At 37.4% G+C, this 16,961-nt stretch overlaps 1 pseudogene; it reads left to right on the forward strand.

Annotated features, from left to right (window-relative positions):
- The first annotated feature begins 15,764 nt into the window (after window positions 1-15,764).
- LOC122918000 lies at window positions 15,765-16,312 on the forward strand (annotated as a pseudogene).
- The last annotated feature ends 649 nt before the right edge of the window (window positions 16,313-16,961 follow it).

Genomic DNA, 16,961 nt, shown 5'->3' on the forward strand with positions numbered 1-16,961 from the left:
AATCTGAACATATACATATGAAATTTAATTTGTTGTTTAACACTTTCCACTACAGAAATTTCCAAGTCCAGATAATTCCACTGGTGGATTATACCAAATATTTAAGGAAAAAAATAGGAAAAATTCTGCATAACATTTTCCAGAAAAACAAAGACTTTCCAGCTCAATTTATGAAGTCAGTATGAAGTATATATATATAAAGATGCATACATACATACATACATACACCTATCTACAGGCTAATGTCCCTCATGAGGATACATGCTAAATAGTAAACCAAATATTACCAAATCAAAACCAGCAATATATAAAAAGGGCAATAAATAGCAACTAAGCAAGTTCATCCAGAAATGTAAGGCATTGTCAACATTCAAGAATTAATCCGTGCAATTCATATTAATAAAGAAGAAAAGGCATGTGATCATCTCAACCGATACAGGGAAAAGTATTTGACAAAATTCAATATCCATCCATTATAAAAACTCTCAGTAAACTAGGAATAGAAGAGAATATCCTAAACTTGATAAAGGGAATCTTTATCAAAAATCTATAGCTAATGGCAAAAGACTTAATGTTCCCCACCCCCACAACAGGAGTTTCTCACAACTCCTATTGAATCTAATAGTAGAAGTTCAAGTAAAAAAGAAAGGAAAACAAAGTAAAAGGCATTCAGGTGGTAAAGGAAGAAATAAAATTGTTTCTATTAGCAAACAGCATGATTGTCAATAAAGAAAATTCTAAATAATCTACAAGACCTTCTAGAACTAATGAAAGTTTATCTAAGTCATAAAACATAAAGTCAATATCCAAAAATAAATTGTATTTCTATATAATAGCAATGAATAATTAGAATATGATCTCCCTGATATGAGGAAGTAGTGATGCAACATGGGGGCTTAAGTGGGTAGGAGAAGAATCCATGAAACAAGATGGGATAGGGAGGGAGACAAACCATAAGTGACTCTTAATCTCACGAAACAAACTGTGGGTTGCTGGGGGGAGGGGGGTTGGGAGAAGGGGGGTAGGGTTATGGACATTGGGGAGGGTATGTGCTTTTGGGTAAATTGGAAGGGGTGGTGAACCATGAGAGACTATGGACTCTGAAAAACAATCTGAGGGGTTTGAAGTAGCAGAGGGGTCGGAGGTTGGGGTACCAGGTGGTGGGTATTATAGAGGGCACAGCTTGCATGGAGCACTGGGTGTGGTGAAAAAATAATGAATACTGTTTTTCTGAAAATAAATAAATTGGAAAAAATTAAAAATAAAAAAATTAAAGATAAAAAAAAAGAATACAAATTCATTTTTTAAAGTGTCGTATACAATAGCACCAAAAAGCAAAAAAGAAAGAAATGAAATACTAAGATACAAATCTAACAAAATATATACAGGACCTGTATGCTAAATGCTATAAAACACTGATAAAATAAACCAAGAAAACCTAAAAAATAGAGAGCTACATCTGTTCATGGACTGAAAGAATCAGTAAAATATTATAATGAAATACTATATAATAGTATAATATTGTACAGTACTGTAATTGTATTGTAAGTGTGTTGCATTACAAGTATGTTGTAATTTTATTATAATTACATAATACTGTAATATTACATAATATTGTATAATTTTGGACAATATTATGAAGACTCAAAATTGATCTATAGATTCATTACAGTCTCAATTAATAACCAAGCAAGCTGGGTTTGTTTGTTTGTTGGGGGGAGGAAGAGGACATAGAAAGTGTCACACTTATTTTTAAATGGGTTATGGAAAGACAAAGGAACCAGAATGGTCAAAACAATTTTTGTTGTTGACAGTCATGTTGTCTGCTAATAGAAACAGTTTTATTTCTTCCTTTACCACCTGAATGCCTTTTACTTTGTTTTTCTTTCTTTTTTACACTGCCTTGAACTTCTACTATTAGATTCAATAGGAGTTGTGAGAAACTCCTATTGCGGGGGTGGGGCAAACTTGATTCATGAAAAAAAAAAAAAAAGAATGCATCTTAAGTGTATTTTACTAAGCAAAAGTATAGAAACTAAAAACAAATCAGTGGTTGACAGAATGAGATGTAGAGAGGGGTTAATTGCAAAGGGGCAGAATGAGAGATAGGGAAAATAAAAATATTCTGTATCATAATTCAAATGACTCTGAATTTGTCAAAAAACACAGAACTGTATGACACAGTGATTTTTTATTGTATGTAAATTAGAAAATAATCAACCAGGAAATGGAAGAAATCCAAAATGGAATATAAACCATAACAAATGAACATTACCACTATCAACGACTGAGAAGGGCACATCACATTTGGTATTCTTACCAAAAATTCATAACCTGAATCTAATTATGAGTAACCCCAGATAAACTCAAATCGAGATATATTTTACATAATTACTGATCAGTACTTTTCAGAAGTAAACTGAAACACAAAGACTGAGAAGATGTTATAGGTTGTAGGAGATAAGGAGGCACAACTAAATGCAATGGAGATCTTTCATTGGATCCTGGAACAGACAAAAGTGGAAAATTCATATAAAATCTGTAGTTTAGCTAATGGTATTGTACTAAAGGCAATTTTCTAGTTTTGATAATCTCACTATTCTTATGTAAAATGATAATATTAGAGGAATCTGGATAAAAGATAGAGATAAACTATATACTATATTTTCAATCTTTCTGTAAGACTAAAATTATCTTAAAATAAAAAGTGAAGGGGCACCTGGGTGGCTCAGTGGGTTAAGCCTCTGCCTTCGGCTCAGGTCATGATCCCATAGTCCTGGGATCGAGCCCCGCATGGGGCTCTCTGCTCATTGGGGAGTCTGCTTCCTCCCCCCTCGCTCTGCCTGCCTCTCTGCCTACTTGTGGTCTCTGCCAAACAAATAAATAAAATCTTTTAAAAAATAAAAAATAAAAATAAAAAGTGAAAAAAAGACCTATTTAGAATCTTTAGAATCTGCACTCAGTTTTACTTTACTAGTCACTAGATTTCAGAACCAGCACAATCAGCCCAGCAATACATAGAGCTGTTCTGAGGAAAGCTTGTTTGATCTGGTAATCGAGTTTTTCTATATTTTTTTTCCTGAAAAAATGGGAAATATTTCCATCTCAAGTGAATTAGTACAATGGCCAAATTCAGAGAAAATGATACAGATTCTCTCCCAGAAAGCTCCAGCACCTCAGAAGAGTAGACCAAACCTTGGGACATCTTCCAAGAGTTTCCTAAAATCAGAACTTTCTACTGGTATAAATGCTTTGGATAAGGATTCTTTGTGTTTCTTCTCAAAGGGCTTTTTGCTTATTACATCGGGGAATTGAGGGCAAGCTGCTTTTTTTGAGAAGTCATGGTATACTTTCACAATGCAGCTTTCCACAGCATTCTTGTTGAGATTTTATCATCTTGATAAATGCATGGAAGTCTCAATACATTTGATAAATGTCCTTAAGAGACAATATAAAGAAATCACTAACATTTTATAATCATTGTCTATCTTGCATGTGTGGGTGTATATGGGTACTATTGCAAATACTTTGGTATCCTGGGGATCTTTACTTAAATCCTTGGAATATTATATAATTCCCAGGATTCAATCTCCTATGAATGTTCAAGATCACTAATAGCAATGATGTGAACTGTTATGACAGACAGTTAATAAAAATTATGCTAATAACTTTGTGGTCAATCTCTCCGGGTGGTCTTTATTCTAGTAGGCTCTTGAACTCACTTTCTTAAACATTTCAATCCGTCTCTTAAACATGTAAAACAATTTAAATCAGCAGTTCAACAAAAACCTGCTTAGGAATTGCCAAGTCTGGCGCACGCTCTTCTGGTATTGACTTGTCCATCACCCTATGCTACGTAATGTATGCAATGACCAGTATTTCTCCTAACTTACTCTTCAATTACTCTCCCAGGCATTGATGAGGGTCACTAACCAAAACTTCGTCTGACCCTTCAAAATGTTATACAGGTTCTCCCCCCCCACCCCCCCGCTACCTGAAAGTAGGGTATTCTACAAAACCATTTTTTGTAAGCTGAAAAAAGTCAAGGGAGTGCAAGTGTAGCTTCTGGGGAAGGAGCTTAGTGGGGTTACTCTCACTGCTCAGGGTGGGTACTGCCCCTTACAAGGTCACCCTGTGAAATGAAAGCTGAATGCGATTTTCTGCTTTTCATCCTTTTTTTTGTAGAAGTAAAAATTCTCTCGGGATTCCTTTTGGCAACCAAAAAACAAATACTAACGTAGGTCTTTTATAAAAATGGAATGGTCTAATATTTTTATTTATTTATTTGGCAGAGATCACAAGTAGGCAGAAAGGCAGGTAGAAAGAGGGAGAAGCAGGCTCCCTGCTGAGCAGAGAGCCAGCCCAACGCGGGGCTCAATCCCAGGACCCTGAGATCATGGCACGAGCCGAAAGCAGAGGTTTAACCAACTCACTGAGCCACCCAGGTGCCCAATGGAGTGGTCTAACACGAACTTTTGAAAAGTGGGGGATACTTGTATTTGGGTCAATGAAGAGAGATCATTGAAAAATAACAATTTTGAGTTCACATTTTAATAACTGGGCAAACCAGCATTTTTTGTTTACATCTTCAAAATTAGAACTGCCTATCTCTTGTAAGTAGCCACTTTACCAAAAGCTTCTTAATAGCGATTACAAGAAAGGCACCGTGAGAGGTGATGTTGGTGATATTCATCATTTCAATGATATCATGGAAGTTTTAATGCTAGTTTTAACAGCTACCCAACAGTGAGCACCCCAAAGTATCTCATTTTAGTGACTAATTTCATCTCCTTTGGAAAGAAAGGATGTCTGCGAAGGAATCTAGAAAGCAGGGTAGCACACCGTTCAATTGCTCAGCCGCTGGAGCCGAGGACTGTGGATACATGTAAAAGTAGGACAGACCTCGAACAACTACACACAAACCAAACATTTTTAGCAGAGTCCCAAAAGTTTCAAAGTGGAGATTTTATTCAATCGTTGGTGGAAAAAGGTATGCTTTCTAGTTCTTGAGCTTTCATTTGATCAGTAATCCCATCTTTAATGCCAGAATACATACTATGATTTTAAAAAAAAAAGGTAGACTCCGAAAATTAACAAAATACCTATACTTTTTTTAAGTAAAAAAATACATCAAGGATAGTCCCATTTAACAACTTCAGGTCTACCCCGGCAGCAGCTCAGAACGATACTAGCAAGGCCTCTTTTCTCGGCTTGGACAGCAACAATTCCATGGACAGTGCGGGTGTAAGGGAAAGCAGTGATGGTCAACTGTCTGTCATGGCGGCTTGCATCCTATGCAGTAGGTCTCCTGGTATATCTACTTAAGTTTAAACCCAGAAGTTAACCCAGCAAGGAGAGAATACATTTGGCTTTGCAGACGTGGATTAGGACTGGCATTTAACTATACATGTTCAGAAAACAAGCTCCAATCATGTAATACTGAGCAAGACTTTCCTATAAATTTAACTCAAATTGTACTCAATGCAAGAGTCCATTTTGTTTCATTTTCCACCTACTTGTTTTTCCCCTAAGTGAGAGCGTCTGTTCCCGAGCTGATGTTATATCCTCAGTGGCCTCATATCTCAAAATGGCTATCTCTGAATCTCTTAGTTTCAGCCAGCATCTTGAACTCTCAAATGATCTGCTTTCAACAAATGCATAATGCATGCTAAGAAGACCTTTTCCTTTTAATTTCAAATTCACATTTGAAGGAGAAATTTGCTCTCTATATGTCTAATCACTTACCCTTCAATTGCGAAAGGTAAAACTGGTGGTGGTGATTTGATCTTTTTAAGCCACTGATACAGTTTCATAAAAATTTTAAAGGTATTTTTAAAATAAGAAATTGTTTCCTTGTTTTTTTCTGACAGTAACTAACACAGAACTTCACATCTCAGCTCATATGTACCTGGCTTGTGATTGAAACAACCTCTTAACTTGGAGACAAGCATTTATTTAGCCCACGAGGCCATTTCTTCCCTCCATATTTTGTAATCAAATTCTGAAATGTTTTGCAGAAATACACTGGAAAAAGCTACTCCATCAAGAGCAGCCTGATTCAGAAACATGCAGACCTACAGTACTCCCTCAGTATGCATTTTAAATGTAGAAACATCTGACCCCTGAACCCCTACCAGTTCCAGCCAGAATTCTGAGATAAACAATCCTAATCTCTGGTCTTTAAAAAATAATTTTAGGTGAATTTAGTATTTAGGAAATGTGAGTGAATATATGGAATTAACTCATACGTTTGAAGACAGCAGAAACATACTGACGGAGACACTTAAACTAAATGGCGCACATAACATATCTGTGTCCCCCATTTCTGAGCCTTCTTAAATAATCTACTATTTTACCAGAACTGGGACTTTCTGCCTTTAATGTAATAGCAAAATAACAATTCAGCATGTTCCCAGAGTGAAAACAAGGATTGTGCGGATATTATATTTACAACCACGACCTCCCTGTGTTATTCTTTTATCTCTTCCTCTGCTCTGGGTCTTTTATCAGTCAGTCAGCTAAGGTCAGACTCACCTCAATGGCTCAGCACACCAGTCTTGTTTCCATTACATTTGGAAGCAGAAAATCTGAATCTTTACAATGCTGACCTTATTGTTTTACAAGCTATTGATTATGGCTATCAAGTTCCAACAGTTCACTAGGGTCAGTCTCTGGAAAAGAAAAGGCAGAAAGAGAGGCCACATTCCTCTTCCTCTTCCAACTGCACTGACTTCTCCATTAGTTAGATTTTGGTGTAATTAGAATGAATCACTGCAAGACACGGCTGCTGTCTATTCCATACCGCCACTCTTGATTCACCTAGATTTTTGGCCATACATCAGACTGCACATCTGGTATGTAATGAGGAATGTACAGAGTGGAAAGGGGAGGTCAGCGAGAAGTGAATGGGTCCTCTATAGGAATGAATATAGAGTTACTGACACGCAAATAAATGGCATGTATCACAATCCACAACACTTAGGACGTGTAAATCTCATATTTGACATACCCTTTGGCAAGAGATAGACTATATGAATCTTTTTCACATCACTAGAGCAGTTTTATACAAGGATACCCTGTCCTGACATAACTCTCAACCTCAAAGTGCTTTCCTTATCTATCAGGACTGTATTTTTTTCACTGTAATTTTTTTCAATGTAGTATACCTTTAATACAATAATCATTAAACCACGGCATTTTTGCTTCATATGTGATCTTCTCCATGGACTGCTTTCTTTCTAATCCTGTAATTCCTTTAATAGTACTATTATTTACTAAATGCTTACAACATTCTAGGCATGGAGCTAGGTAATTTACCTAGGTATCTCAATTAAGTCTTAGCAATCCTATGAGGTAGAATTATATTATCTAATTCATAGAGGAGATGGCTGAGGCAAATGAGATTGAATACTTTGCTCAGAGCCACACAAACATTAAGTGCCAGAAACCAGAGCTCCATCCCAGGAAATACATCTCTAAGCCTGGGCTTAACCACTGTACCATATTGCCCTCTTTTCATTAAACAAATCCATACCCGAATGAACTAGCCAACTATCTACCCACCAAATCTATGCCATGCCAGGAATACAAAGGTAAATCTGTCATTGTCCCTTAAATAAATTGCATAAAAATAGCACAGGCCAAATAAATTCATTACAAGGGCATAATTATAATGAAACAGTTAATATTTATTACTCGTTATATGCCAGACACTAATTGAAATACTTTACCTACCTTATCTAATACAAACCTAACAACTCACCAAGATAGGCCCTATTGTTATCCCCACTTTAGAGATAAGAAAAACAAAACAGAAGAAAATATAGCTGCTTGGTCATGGACAGCCAGTGATCAATGGAATGAATGTGAGGTACAAAGTAAAGAGAAAAGTGCCACAAGACATATGGATAATGGGCTAGATTTCCTAGAAACAGACGAGAAAAATCAAGGAGAACTTCATGGCAGAGATGGCATTTGACCTAGATCTTGAATTCTTCTTAAAAATATATATTTATTTATTTATTTATTTATTTGAAAAAGAGCAAGTATGAGTAGGGGGAGTAGCAAGGGGAGAGGATCTTCCAGCAGACTCCCCACTCAGCATGCATGAAGCCCCACTCTGTGCTCAACCCCAGGACCCATGAGATCATGACCTGAGCCAAATCCACAAGTCAGACACTCAACTGACGGGATTCCTGAGCCACCCAGGCACCCCTAATCTAGATCTTGAATTCTAAGAGTAGGTAAGAGGTCAGCGAAGAGACAGATGTAGAAAAATACAGGGCGCATACTAAGAAAAGCAAATAACTCCAGAGGGAACTATAACTGAGAGCAGTAATAAATAAAGGCCATGCTCTGCAGATTTTGATACTCAACAGGTCTTTAAATTAATGTTATTAAAGGACACAATGGTAAATTGGCCACAGAAGTTAACTTGTAATTCACCTGTGAAAACTGAGGTAAACAAGCCCTTAAAAGACTGTTAAACACACTTCCACATTAGATCTGGATTCCAGTGTGTGTTATAATGACATGTCATTCCGGTGTCTTCGGTTGCTGCGTCTGTCACTGGTATGATCTCAGGACGAATCTTCTTACCTCGGGGTTTATCAAGCACTGTACCCATCACGGTCCCAATGAAACAAATAGCGCAGTCATGATGGGATGACGTGAGTAGGGTTTGTTTTCACAGAAACTACATGAACTTGTGGGTGAAATATGGAGTAAGCACCAGAGATAATGCAGGAACCGGGACCAGCAGTAATGGGGTCTCTCCTCCCCTCATCTTCTAGGCATCATGAGAGGGAAAGGTAAAGACCCGAAGTGATAGAATCAGCAGAGAAGGCGACCCTGAAGGCAGCAATGACCTTCAGAGGAAGGAAACAGCCAGTCTGAGAAAACCTTGAAGTGAAACAAAAGGATAAATGTCTTATTTTCCTTTAAATCTTGGGGTAGGTGGATGGGATTTCCCACTAACTGAAGCCAACGGGAAGACAGAGGGCATAGGTACCATGGAGCTACTCGACATAAGTCAACCGGGTAAAGGAGGGTGACAGGGGCACTTGATGGGACAAAAGGAAGATATCTAGTACATGCTCATAAAAATGTGCTCTGCACATATGTAAGGACTGCTAAGTTTTCAGAAATAGTGGTTTGAACAATTATTAAAGTATGAAGAGATCCTCCTGATTTATATTGACTCTTTTAGAGCATTACATAGGATCTCTTGAACTCGGTGAATACCTTAACAAATGACATCTTATACTTTCATAGTAAATATATACTTCAGGCACTGAGAGAGTCAAGTAATTATGTTGTAACTCTTGACTCAAACAAAAGAAACTCCAAGAAAAATCATTTGATATTTATTTTAATGGCTGAAGAATTTTTGAAATAGGTATAGAATTTTGCATGAAAACTTCCATTTAAGGAAAAAAAACTAAACAATGGGATCGGGAGGGAAACAAACTATAAGAGACTCTTAATCTCACAAAACAATCTGAGGGTTGCTGGGGGGAGGGGCGATATGGAGAAGGTGGTTGGGTTATGGACACTGCAGAGAGTAAGTTCTGGGAAGTGTGTAAGCCTGATGATTCACAGACCTGTACCCCCGGGGCAAATAATATATTATATGTTAATTTTTTTTAAGTCTAACAAAAAAAAAGAAAACTTCCATTTAGGTCAGTGGTTTGTAAACATGTGTTACACCTTGAAATTACATGGAGAATTTGAGAAAGTTGATGTCTAGTACCCACCCCAAAGACTCTGTTCTATCTGGCCTGGGTTCCAGCCTGGGCAACAGAAATTCTAGGTATTCCCCGGCAGAGTCTAATTCGCAATAAAGGGTGAGTACCTCTTTCTTCTCCTATGATTTTACTATTACTGTCATCTCAGTATAACATTTAGTCCTCTTCAAAATCAACCGTAAGTCAATTAACTATATGCCCAACTGAATCACTCGATACACTGAAATTAGTACATGAACCCACTACCTTCCTTTTAGTCTCACTCCACCTCAACCTCACCTGCATCAAACAATTATGTTTTACATGGAGAACCTACATTTTATCCTGAATTTGCTAAAGAGACAGATATTTATTTGACAGAGAGAGAGAGAGAAAAAGAGAGAGGCAGGCAGAGAGAGAGAGGGAGAAGCAGGCTCCCCGCTAAGCAGGGAGCCTGACATGAGACTCGATCCTAGGACCCTGGAATAATGATTTGAGCCAAAGACAGACACATAACTGACTGAGCCACCCAGCTGACCCAGGAGACAGGTTATCAAGGCATTAATATAAGTATGCTATGGTCGTGATTGCTTGGGCATAAGAAGGAATTACAAAATTGAAAATATTAATGGAGGCTGCCAGATGTAAAGAAAAGGGTGTGAGGTTTGGTATTTGAAAACCCTAGGTACTAATTCTGATACTGTCTCTTACGACCTCACTAATCAGTGTGTGGCCCATAGACTAGCAAGCAGCACTAGCATTACCTGGGTTTTTATTAGAAACGCAAAAGCTGAGTTCAAAGGGATACATGCATCCCTGCATTTATAGCAGCATTATTTATAACAGGCAAGCTATGGAAGCAGCCCAAGTGTCCATCCTAGATGTATGTATGTATGTATGTATGTATGTGTAAATATATAAATAGTGTGGGTTTATCACATTATAACATCATCTTTATCCATCTATATCCATAGACATACACACAAACCTACACAGGAATATTATTCAGTCATAAAAAAGAATGAAATTTTGCCATTTACAACAACATAGATGGATCCAGAGAGTATAATGCTAAGGCAAAATAAATCAGTCAGAGAAAGACAAATACCATATGATTTCACTCATATGTGGAATTTAAGATACAAAACAAGTGAGCAAAGGAAAAAAAAAAAAAGAGACAAGGCAAGAAACATACTTTTAACTATAGAGAACAAAATGACAGTTCCCAGAGGGGAGGTGGTGGGGGACAAATTGACTAGGGGATTAAGGAGTACACTTGTCCTGATGAGCACTGGGTGATGCATGGGAGTGTTGAATGACCATACTGTACACCATGACTAATGTGACAATGTATGTTATCTACACTAGAATTAAAATTAAAAATTTTTGAAAAGAAATGCAAATTCTGAGATGCCCACCCCAGACTTACTGAATCAGAATCTACATTTTAATAAGACCTCTAAGTGATCTGGAAGCACATGAGAGTTTGAAAAGCACTGAGGTACTAGTGGTCCAGAGAAGAGCTGACACCGCCAGGACTTCTCAAATCTTAGCAATGATTTCTCCTCACAATCTAAAATGGCTGTTGGAGTACCAGCCATCATATCCATGCTCCTGCCAGCAGAAAAAAGTAGTATAGGGGCAGGAGTGGAGGATAAAGATACACTCTCACTTTTAAGGGCACTTTTCAGAAGTCACACATATTTGCCCACATGTTATTGATTGGAACTTAATCACATGGTAACACCTAGCTGCAAGGAATACTTAAAAGCAGTCTTTATTCCAGGCATTCTTATAACATCTAATAGTCAGGAGGGCTTATTACTGATGAAGTACGAAAGAGTGAATATTGAGAAACAGCCAGCCCTTTCTAGAACATGGAGCCTTGGGCATATTATTTACCGTCCCTGAATCTCATGTTCTTCTATGCAAAATATAAATAATAATACTGACATAAGTTATTTCAAAGGTAAGATGAATGTAAAATGCCTCACACATAGTAGGAACTCAACAACAAGTAATAGCTTTTATTATGTTAGAAGAAGTGCTTCAGAAGCTCGATTTTTATATAGCATATAATGATGGCTTAAAAAGTAATAAGTAAATGTTATTTTAAATATTAAAATTTATTTCATAATTTTATCTTTTGAAAACAGCTATGAACTAATCCTTGTGGAAGGTTTGCTGACTAGAGTGGCATTTTCCCTTCACTGCAGAATGGCTCTCCTACCCCACACACGTTATCACTCCGGAATCAGGCTCTACATTATGAGAAAAAGCAGCACAGCATAGGAGTTAGGAGCTGGCTCTGAAGCCAGACAGTCTGAGTCTGAATTTGACTCCATTACTTTATAGCTGTGCAATTTTGGTCATCGCTTTTTGACTTCTATAAAGCTAAAATAATAATATGCACCTCGCAGGCTTATTATGAGGATTACTTGAGTTAATATGAGTAAAAACACTTAGAAAAATGCCCTAGCACGCAGTACGAATTATATAAGTGTTAGCTGTTCTTTTCAGTCACGCAACTTGGGGTGAATTATGTGCTAAGAAAAGGTTTTTTTGCCAACAGGACTTTTCTCTTAATAATGCATCAGTTTACCAACGAGGATTTAGTTAACATGCAAAGGTCACTCACATAGCTAATTCTTGGCTTTAGAAAGTATATGAAAAAAATCAATGAATACACAATTAAAAAGAAAAGGAATTAAAGTTTTCATATTTCCATTGCCATCTCTCTTAGGAGCCTTCTTGATAAATACTCACTGATACAGCAATCAATAAAGGGAAAGATTTGGAGATCGCACCTCTCGTGAAATAGCAAACGGAGAGAAAGTTCAGTTAAATCCTCCAGGATATAAAAGGATAGTTAACTTCTGATCAAATATTTACTTGAATGAGAGTGATTCAAAAAAGATGCCTTGGTTATAACAAGTTGAAGGTTTTCCCTTTGACAGGGGACAAGTTCCTGCCCCATTTGCATGCATGTGGTTTACATTGTTCTTACCTAATGAGATATACAATACCTCCTAAACATTGACACATTAGAGGCATGCTTCACTCAGCATGAAGGTTTGAGACATCAAGGATACGTTGAGCATCCTCGGATTCCAACAACTTGTCAGACAAATTAGCACCTTCTCAACCAAGGGTAAAATTGAGTTTCACATTTCTCCCTGGCGCAGGGTGGGTGGAGAATGAAGAAAAAATCACTCTGGTTTAATACTTCCCTTGCTAAGACAAATACAGAGAGCCTTATCATCTCTGTACGGCTCTCCCTGACCTCCTGATTTTTAATTCATTGGTTTTAAATGATCCTTGACAGCCGAGATCCTTTTGTCAACTCTGATGTGCTTTCTGTACGTAGCAGACAGACACTCTGGCCTTTATTTGTCAAGCCTATTTTTGTTTGTATGCATTTAACATGCTAATCTTAAAGAAATGTAAATTGTGTCACTTTGTGATGAAAAAATACATAAGACATCATTAAATGAGATCACACTTTAAATGTCATACATGGTCAATTTTTTTTAATTTTTTTAATTTTTTAATTTTTTAAAAAAATTTATAGGCATTTAAAAAATTCCGTGGAGTCCAGTTTGTGAGTTAACCACTTCGGGAAGTACAAGGATCCCACTAACAACTTTAAAATTCCTCCATAGAAGCTTGAAAATAATGCCTTTGTAATTCTATACAGAATATATCATGTTCATTCTTTTTTTTACCACAATAACTTTTCATATCGTAAAGTAGAATGAAATATATGAAAAATGCCTTGAAAAGTATTTTGTTCATTATTGTATTATAGTGAAGCCATAGCCTTCTAGAGAGTAATCTAATTGGACCCCTAAGCTTCAAAAAAACTTAGGAAAATTACCCAACACCCAAAGAAGAATCCCTTTTTTTGGTGGTTAACCAAACCTACACACCTAGCAATAGATGGACGTTGAAAAACAAAGCTTATGTGAATAGGGAAGAACTTACCGAGAGAGGGAGGGGATTCTTTGAGCAGCTGATGGGCCCGCTTGCTCTGGGGGAAGAAGGATAAGCTGTTACCGACAGCCAGTACCTACCCTTATGAAAGGGCTTTTTTCAGTTGGACTTAAAGCAGGTGGGAGAATGAACAAAATGCAGAAGAGGCAAAGAGAAGATACTAGAGAAGAAGAGTCAGAGAATTAGAGAACTGAAAGAAATCTGAGAAATCATCTCCTCTAATCTCATTTTTATTTTATTTTATTTGTTTTGTTTTGTTTTGTTTTTTCAGAAAATAGGAATCTAGAGGTATTGACTAACATTCCCTTAGTGACATCATTACCCTGACTCCCAGAACAATGTTTTTGCCTTTTCCAGCAAGGCTTCTGGGATCAGCAGTAACAGTGACCATGGCAGTAGCTGCAACAAAGGCACCATATGAACATCACGGGTAGGGCCATCGCAGATACTGTGGCTGAGAAGACAGTTAGCAATAGAGGACCAGAATGTGCAATGCTCTGCAGAGGGAGGCTCCTCGGGGAGGAAGCAGGATGGAGGGACTTTTAGTTCCTAGCAGCCTTGGGACCATCCAAGAGCCACTTTAAGGACATAGATCACTTAAGAAGACAGCTCCTCCATGGCCTGGGAAGCTGAATCCATCTCTGCTAACATTTTCACCATCTCCCTGCCCTCCCACTAAGTTCCTTCATTGATTTAACCTATAAACCCAGGTGTTATTCAGAAAATAAAATATGAAGAGAGATTACTTGAAAATTTTGATTTATCACACAGACACTGGAAACAATTAGCTTTATTATGCCCTTAAAAAGGAATTTTAAAATTCCTTTTAAAAGGGTAAAAAGATTAAAACTAACATTTGCTATGATGTCTATTTTGTGCCATGAACTGTGCTTAAGGCTTTCATCTAGAATATTTTATTTCCTCTTCACAATAACACTGCAAGTCAGTCTTATTACGACCCAGCTGGGGAAACTGAGATTCAGAGATGATGCAAAATACATCCTAGGTCACACTGAGCTGAGTTACTAACCTGGGATTTTTTTCCCCCATGTCTTCTGACCTTCAGTTCTGAGCATCTCCACAATGTCATACTAATGAGGAGGAACATCTAAAACAAAGTATATTAGCTATGGAGGAAGATAGTCCTGGACCCAAATCACAGTTTGAAACTCACTAACCATGAAATCACAAATGAGTGATATAACCCCTCTATGCTTATCATTTTTATAAAACAAAGAAACTAAAATCTGTCTTGAAAAGCTGTTGGAAGGATTACGTGACTCTAATTATAGAACTCAAATCAATTCATCTTATAAAAACAGGTGACGTGTGTACATTCCTATCCATTTTTTTACTGCACTAAAAAAACCCAGGCACTCAAAGAAGTATTTGGCATATAGTATGTGCTCAATAAATTTTTGTGAAATAAATAAAAATGAAATCACCTGGCATACAGTAGAAGTTCAATAAATAACAACTATTACCAAAGAATGGAGAAAATCTGTTCTGATATCATTTTTGTAAAATTACCATCTCCTTATAATAACTAATAAAGAGATTTTAAAAATAAGCTCTTCCCTAGCAAAAAGTCTTCAAATGGTAATAAAATCTCGGTCTTCGATGCCCACTAAAAGATGGAACCAGGAAGAAGAATCTGTCCAGTTTGACAGTGAGGTGACAACATGGTTGCTATTTTGTCGGTTATTCTGGATAACATATGCTAATAAGGGAAGAAAGACAGCAAAAGAGAAGACAATTTCTAGACGCTGGAAGAAACAACAGGGAGAAAGTATGTTAAGCAGTCAACTCACAACCCATTTAACCCATTTAACTAATTTACTAACTAATAACCCATTAACCCATTTAACTAATCATTTACATTACTAATTTAACTAACCCATTTAACTAATACATTTACATTACTAATCATTTACATTAGTGATGTAATACTCATCATTCATTCAATCATTTATTCATCGACAGTATTTATTTATTTTTTCTCTTCCAGTTCAGGCCCCTTTAGGAGTCATGGGCTTCAGTGCAAAAATGGCCAAATCCAAGAACCACACCATGCACAACCAGTCCCAAAAATGGCACAGAAATGGTGTCAAGAAATCCCAGTCACAAAGATATAAGTCTTTTAAGGGGGCGCAGCTAAAGTTCCTGAGAAACTTCCACACTGTCAAGAAGCACAAGAAGGGCTTGAAGAAGAAGCAGGCCAACAATGCCAAAGACATGAGTACATATTTCCAGCCTATCAAGGCCCTGCTGAAGTTCTAAATGGTCAAGCCCAAGATCCCAATGGGCATCAACCACTAACTCCATCAACTTGTCTACGATGTCCAGTCCACGCTCAGGAAATGTGCTCATACCACATCGCCAAGGGTGTCAGGCTCTGCCAGCCAAAGGCCAAGGCCAAGGCTCAAACCAAGGCCCAGGCTGATGCTGCAGCTCCAGCTCCACTTCCAGCTCCAGCTCCCAACGGCACCCAAGATGCCTCCAGAGTGAAGGCCTCTACAGTCTGCCATTGTGAGAATGGAAGGACTCGTGTGAACCTGAGGACTGTTGTCTTTCTGTATTATTTGTACATTTAAGCATGAGGCAGGAATATAATCTAAATGAACTCTACTTTTCTTGATACTGTTAGAATCCAAGAGTACCATATACAAAATAGCCTGCCTTTTTCAAGTATCCAGCAATCCAGTGAGTCAAATAAGGGCCCCAAAACATGTCAGCCAGCCTGAAGGAAGCAAGAAAGGCATTCCACAGAAAGTAGCATTACACTGAATTTGGAAAGGTGAGTAGCTTTTCAGGGGAATAAACCACAGGGTTTCATGCTAGCAAAGAAACAGAATCTTGAGAGAAGTCAGTCTATGCATGTAATAAATAAAGTCTAGTATCTACCAACCTTCTGGACGTCTACATACAAACAGCTGTGTGCTGTGCAACTGAAAGTTTAGATTTTACTCTGTGGGGATTTGGGACACTTGACAAAAGTGACTGCACTATAATTCACATTAAAGTCTTAGCACTTCCCTAAGACATAGTAAGCAATAAGTAAATGGTGGGAATTAGGATTTTTGGTTCCTTTTTTCCTTGACTTCTTTATTTCATCAGCCACTTACTGGCAGTGAGTTTTCTTAGATTAGTCTTCTTTTCCTTTCTTGGTCATCTTCTTCCCTTCTAAGACATTATCATCTCTTGTCTGAATAATTTTGATAGTTGTCTTTTAATCAGTTTCCA

This window comes from Neovison vison, chromosome 10, assembly GCF_020171115.1.
Source record: "Neovison vison isolate M4711 chromosome 10, ASM_NN_V1, whole genome shotgun sequence".
NCBI classification, from domain to species: Eukaryota; Metazoa; Chordata; class Mammalia; order Carnivora; family Mustelidae; genus Neogale; species Neogale vison.